The sequence below is a fragment of the Hipposideros armiger genome, unplaced genomic scaffold (genome assembly GCF_001890085.2).
Source record: "Hipposideros armiger isolate ML-2016 unplaced genomic scaffold, ASM189008v1 scaffold_1149, whole genome shotgun sequence".
Taxonomy (NCBI): domain Eukaryota; kingdom Metazoa; phylum Chordata; class Mammalia; order Chiroptera; family Hipposideridae; genus Hipposideros; species Hipposideros armiger.
In genome coordinates, this window is record NW_017732499.1 from 225,609 (window position 1) to 231,608 (window position 6,000).

Consider the following 6,000-nt stretch of genomic DNA (forward strand, 5'->3'; position numbering starts at 1 on the left):
GCCCACCGAGGTTGATGACAACAAAATAAAGGCACTGATCAAGTCAAAGCCACATTACATGACACGAGAGATTGCAGAAACATTGAACATCCATCATTCAAGCATTCACGACCACCTGAAGAAGCTGAGATACGTAGGCAAGCTCTATATTTGGCTTCTGCATGAACTCAAAGAAGTTCATTTGAAGGCGCGTATAAACATCTGCAATATGCTCATTAAACGTGAGGAAACCGATACTTCTTTTGAAGCAATTGATAACTGGTGATGAGAGGTGGATTGTTTACAACAATGTGGTGCACAAACAGTCTTGGTCCCAACGTGATGATTCACCTCAAACGACATTGAAAGCAGACATCAGAGGAAGGTTATGCTCTCAGTGTGGTGGGATTTTAAAGGTATCTTGTTTTTCGAGCTTTTACCAAGGAACCAATCAATCAATTCAAATGTGTACTGTCGGCAATTGGACAGTTTGAATGAATCCATCATCCAGAAATGTCCAGAGTTTGTTAATTGTAAAGGAGTTGTGTTCCATTGAAACAACGTGAGACCACCACACACAAGTTTGATCACCCATTAAAAATTCTTGGAGCTTGGATGGGATGTCTTGCCATACCCACCATACTCGCCTGACTTTGCACCGTCAGACTTCCACTTGTTTCGCTCTCTTCAAAACTCCTTGCATGGTATAACGTTCAATTCAGATGAGGCTGTAAGTCAGCACCTTGTTCAGTTTTTCACCAATAAACACAGGTCCTTCTATGAACGAGGAATTATGAAGCTCACTGAATGATGACAAAATATTATCGAACACAATGGGCAATATATTTCATTGATTGATCTTTGTTCTTTATATAAATAAATGAACTTTGAAAAACATAGACAAAATTCATCATGACTTTTCTGACAACCCAATACTATTCTGGAGCGGTGCTGCAAGACCATATTCACCATCACCCCCATGGAGAAGAGAATGCTTCCCTGGTGTCACCTTCTCCTAACAAGGTGACCTTCTTAAGTAGAGTGGCAGAATTTTCTGGAACAATGGTTTCCAGCTGTAGGACTGCAGACCTCCAAGAATTGGAAAGGCATCATGCTCCTCTCCACTAACTAGAGATGTTTGCACACTAACCAGAGATGTCTGGAATACACTTGACACTCATTTTGCAAACCCATGGGGATGCTGCTGTGTGATAGAACAGGACTGGTGAAAAGTGGCACTGTATTTAAAGTATCCCTGTCATTAGCCCCACCAGCACCTACCATGAGCAGTTGTTAAAAATTCAACCACTATCCTGTGGGAGGGGACCTTAAAAGACATCCTTCGTCATTGGAAATGTTGGTAACTACTACCCTAAGAAGGTTTCTCTGCTGGAATATTTTTGTATGTGTACCCTTCCTTTTAAGAAGAGGCTGCTCACATGCAAATCACGTGGCTTCTCTCATTTCCAGCTTGATACAAGAGATGAGGAAATTATTTTAAAATGTAATGTGGATGTTCTATCTTCAAAAAGTAAATTATCTACCTTCACACAAAGTATGCCACTGAAACGAAATGCTTTTACAATTTCAAAGCACTAGTAAGTGTATATTATTATCGTAATACCCATCAAAACAATGAAGTGATTTCTACGCAGTCTTTAATTCACCTTCCTATTTGCCTCCTTGGCCTTATTAGAAATTATATCAAGGTGCTTTCAGCTACAATTGGTAGAACACCTAATTTAAAATAGCTTAACCAGAAGGATTTTGTTATTTAAATAAGCAAGAAGTTTGGAGAGAAGTAATTCTAGTTTAGTGGGCCATCATGTCTAAACCAGCACTGTCCATCCAGTACCACAGCCACTAGCTATGTGTAACTACTAAGCACTTGAAATGTTCGTAGTCTGAATTGAGATGTGTTGTAAATGTAAAACACACATCAGATTTCCAAGACTTAGAACAACAACAAAAAGAATGAAAACTATCTTAGTATTTTTTATATTGATGACATGTTGAAATGATATTTTGGATAATATCGGGCTAAATAAAATGTATTATTGAAAGGAATTTCCTCTCTTTCTAATTACTTTTTAAATATGGCCATTAGAAAATTTAAAATGTCATTTGTGGCTGGCATTTGTGGGTTGTGTTATATGGGACAGTGTTGTTCTCGACACTTGGATGGATAGCTACCCCGAAGACCTGCTTTTCTATGGAGGATGCTAAGTGCACCAGAAAGATGCCAGATTAGCCAGGTCTGCTCCTTGGATGGCATTTTCCTCCCCTCGTGTCAGGAAAATTGTATTTACAGTAAGAACAAGTACTCCTCACTCTATTATGTCTGTATTTAGTGAGAATACCCTGAGCAAGGGAGAAAATATTTTTCGATCTCGTGGTTCTCAAACTTGGCTTCCCATTAGAATCACCTGGGTGGCCTTGAAAAATTCTGAAGTCAGGCTACACCACAGACGAGCTAAATGGTAATGTCTTGGGGTGAGACCCGGGCATCAGATTTTTTCTTTGTTTTTTAAGTTCCTCAGGTGATTACAATGCACCCGAACTCTCCAGCATTCCAGAAAGCTTGCTTTGTAAGCAAAGGCAGGTGTTTGGGTATTAAGAACAGCTGACTCTTCCATCACATACAGGAGGTCCTTGAATAGTCATTTTGTTCAATGTCTCATATAAGGTTGACGAGAGAAAACAGTTGATGCCCAGCTGGCGCCAATGTCTGTGCGGAGTTTGCAACGTTCTCCCCATGTCTGCGTGGGTTTTCTCCAGGTACTCAGGTTCCTGCCACATCCCAAAGATGTGCACTTGAGCTGAATGGGTGTGTCTACATGATCCCAGTCAGAGGGAGTGTGGGTGTGGGCATGAGTGCACCCTGTGATGGAAGGGCTGGTGGGTGGTTGTCCGCTCAGCACCCTGAGCTGCTGGGTGATGCTCCAGCCACCGTGACCCTGGACTGGAACAAGCAGGTTGGAAAAGAATGATCTTCTTTTTATTCATCTTTCTTAAATGTATGCATAGCTCACATTCATTTCAATGTTTAATAATAGAAGTGCTTTTGATCTTTAATTAGAAGTTTAGCAATGTGTTTGTGACCAGAAATATGCTATAGGAAATCAACTCTTGTTTAGATCAATGAGTCTATGATAAAATTGGTTTTGTTATATATCATTTTGCTTAAAATCTGTTCCAAGAACCTACAGACAATGGTAAGTGAGGACTTACTGTATCTGTATCTAAAGGTAGCAGAGTCACTGATTTCCTCACCCTGTGCTCAGGAGTCCAAATAAAATGTAGCTCCTTTCTTTATATACTAGAATGGATTTGAACTTCCTCGTGATTCCCTAACCCCATTTGGCACCAAAACCCAAAACAACAGAAAAGCCTTGCTAAGCCTGGTGTCTCCATCTCGGCTAAACTGAATTGTGCCTTTGGAATTACCGGACATCTTAGACTTAAAATGCTCTGTCTTTCAGAATGCTTCCCCACCCTCCTCCTTTACTAAAATGGCGGCACCCGGGTGTTTGGGAGAGAAATTGTGTGCGACCTCATGGCACAGGTCTGCGGGACCTTCTGGCCTGAGGCTGGCCCTCAGGTCAGGTCAGACCAGTTGCCCTACACATTCTGCTGGACTCTGCTGCCGAGGTCTGCAGACTCCGGAGCCTACATCAACCCCTCCTGGAAGAGAGAGAGGAAAGGCTTTTGGCCTCAGCCTCACCTTCCGCCTCCCCTGGGTAAGGCTGGGCTTCTGGGTCCCTGTGGCCATACCAGAGGGACCCTGCCCTCTCTCTGCCTGCCCTCTTCTCCTTGGTAATGGCATGATTAGGTAGTACCCTGGACAAATGTCCCTCAGAGAGTCACCAATGGGAAGTGAGATAAAAGCCCCGAAACCTTTGGTATTGTCTCAACTGATTCAATGTGCCCCCTCCTGGGCTTGGGTAAGAATGCAGGGGGCTCCCTCTTCCCACAATGCCCCAGGGCCCACTGCCCACTTCCTCTCACGCATAGCCCGCCTTTCTCTGGGGCAGCAAGTCTCCTTTTCCAGGTACCTCACACTGAAAGAATGTTCTTTTTGCTCTGCAAGAGCAATGTGGCCTAAACCCTCTAGGATTTGCTTTTGATGTGTTCAAGTGAGAGCCAAAGGGACATACAAAATGGTTCTCTCTCACAACAAAGCCTGGATTTCATGATCATGGCTTCAACTAAAAAAAAAAATTTTTTACCACCTCAAGTGGAAACACTACCTTCTTCTCTCTGATTCTAGCCCCAATCATATCCCTGCATCCTCCCATTCCAAGCAGATGTTGCCTCAGGGTGACTAAGGACAGGATCAGCCACACTGAAATGCAAGAGAGAAGTTCATTAATATGAATTTTAAGATGTGACTATGACTCTTATTACAATTATACTGGAACAGATTACTGAGTATCGGTCCTTGTTCTGGGTGCTGTACATGAATTAAATCATGTTAATCCTGGTCACAATCTAATGATGAAACAAGCACAGAGAGGTTAAGTAACTTACCCAAAGTCACACAACTGGCAAGGTCAACCAGGGATTTGCATCTAGACCAGCTCCAGAGTCCCTTCCCCTCTACACGCTCACTGGCTCTCCTTTGGGAGTCACAAAGATGAGCTGCAAGAAAGCATCCTTTTGACATGGGAGGCCCAGAAGATCTCACTGCTGAAATGTTTTTTGGAAGGAGTTGAAGTACAATATTTAAAAAGTCAATAAATGTGCAGGAAGATGACTTAGGTGGGGTTTATTACCAATCATTAAAGCTCCCTCCCAGCCGTATTTAATCTGTCACTGAAGAGTCAAACTTCTTTGTTTCAGGCTCATTTGAATTCCAGACACTTCCATTAACCTAGTGTGGCTTATTATACAATGCTCCCTTCCCCACCCCTTAGCCTCACTCTCTATTGCTTCCTAATTTCTTCTGTCCATCACCTATACTTGGCCCTGCACAATTTGCAACATCTTTTGATGCAGTTATATGTTGCTTTCTGATTGCTTCCTACGTGTGTGTTTTATTTCCACAATTTGACTGTGGACTCTCCGTGGATGGGAACTGTACACCATATCAGACTTGCAGCCTCTACAGTGCCTAGTAGAGTTGGGGCTCAGTAAATATCTGTGGAGTGATTCACTTGGGGAAAGGTAAATTCTTTCCATGTCTTCATTATTCATTCAGCTCCTGTCCCTACTTACTTACTGTACAAATATTTGAAACTCACATTCAATCTCTGGCTTCCTTTCTATTTTTAATATATGCACTGGGCTCTGTGCTACACTGCCTGGGTTGATCTTTTAGCACAGCCACTTCCTTGCTGAGTGACTTTGGGCCAGGGGCATTCACCCCTCTGTGCCTCAGTTTCCACAAATGTATTATGGGGACATAGTTGTACTACCTCATTAGATTGAAGTGAAGAATAAATGAGATAATCCACATTCAACAGTTAGACTAGTGCCTGGCATGTTGTAAACATTCAGTAAATGTCAGCTATAAAGAAAGGATGCATGTTCCTCGTTTACCTTTCACTATCACCTCTACTACCTTCTGGTTTCTGTACCTCAAGCACACATTTACACACACGTGAAAAAACACACATTTTAAAAAGTTTACATTTTCTACTCATTTCCCCACATTTTTCCAATATGTGGTTTTCAAACTGACCCCTCGACAGTCACACTCTCCTTGGCCACTGGGTGGCGGTGTTTGCTTAGCCAGGTATAGAACTGGCAGTTGCCTTACACTGAGGCCCAGCCTGAGCTTTAAGAGGCTGTTTGAGAAGTTGGACCGGTTCTAATTTTCTCCCTCCCGTTTGCTTTTCTCATCCTGTGACTGGCTGTTTCTTTCCTTCCACGTCTTTTCCCCTCTACTGCTGGACCCACTTCCCTCATACATCTAACCCCTCCTCACATATGCGCCTTGCAGAAATGTGGTTGAGGTTTACACACCACCCAGCAAGGTGCTGATCAGAAAGAATGTTTTCAAAAAGAGCCATCTTGAGA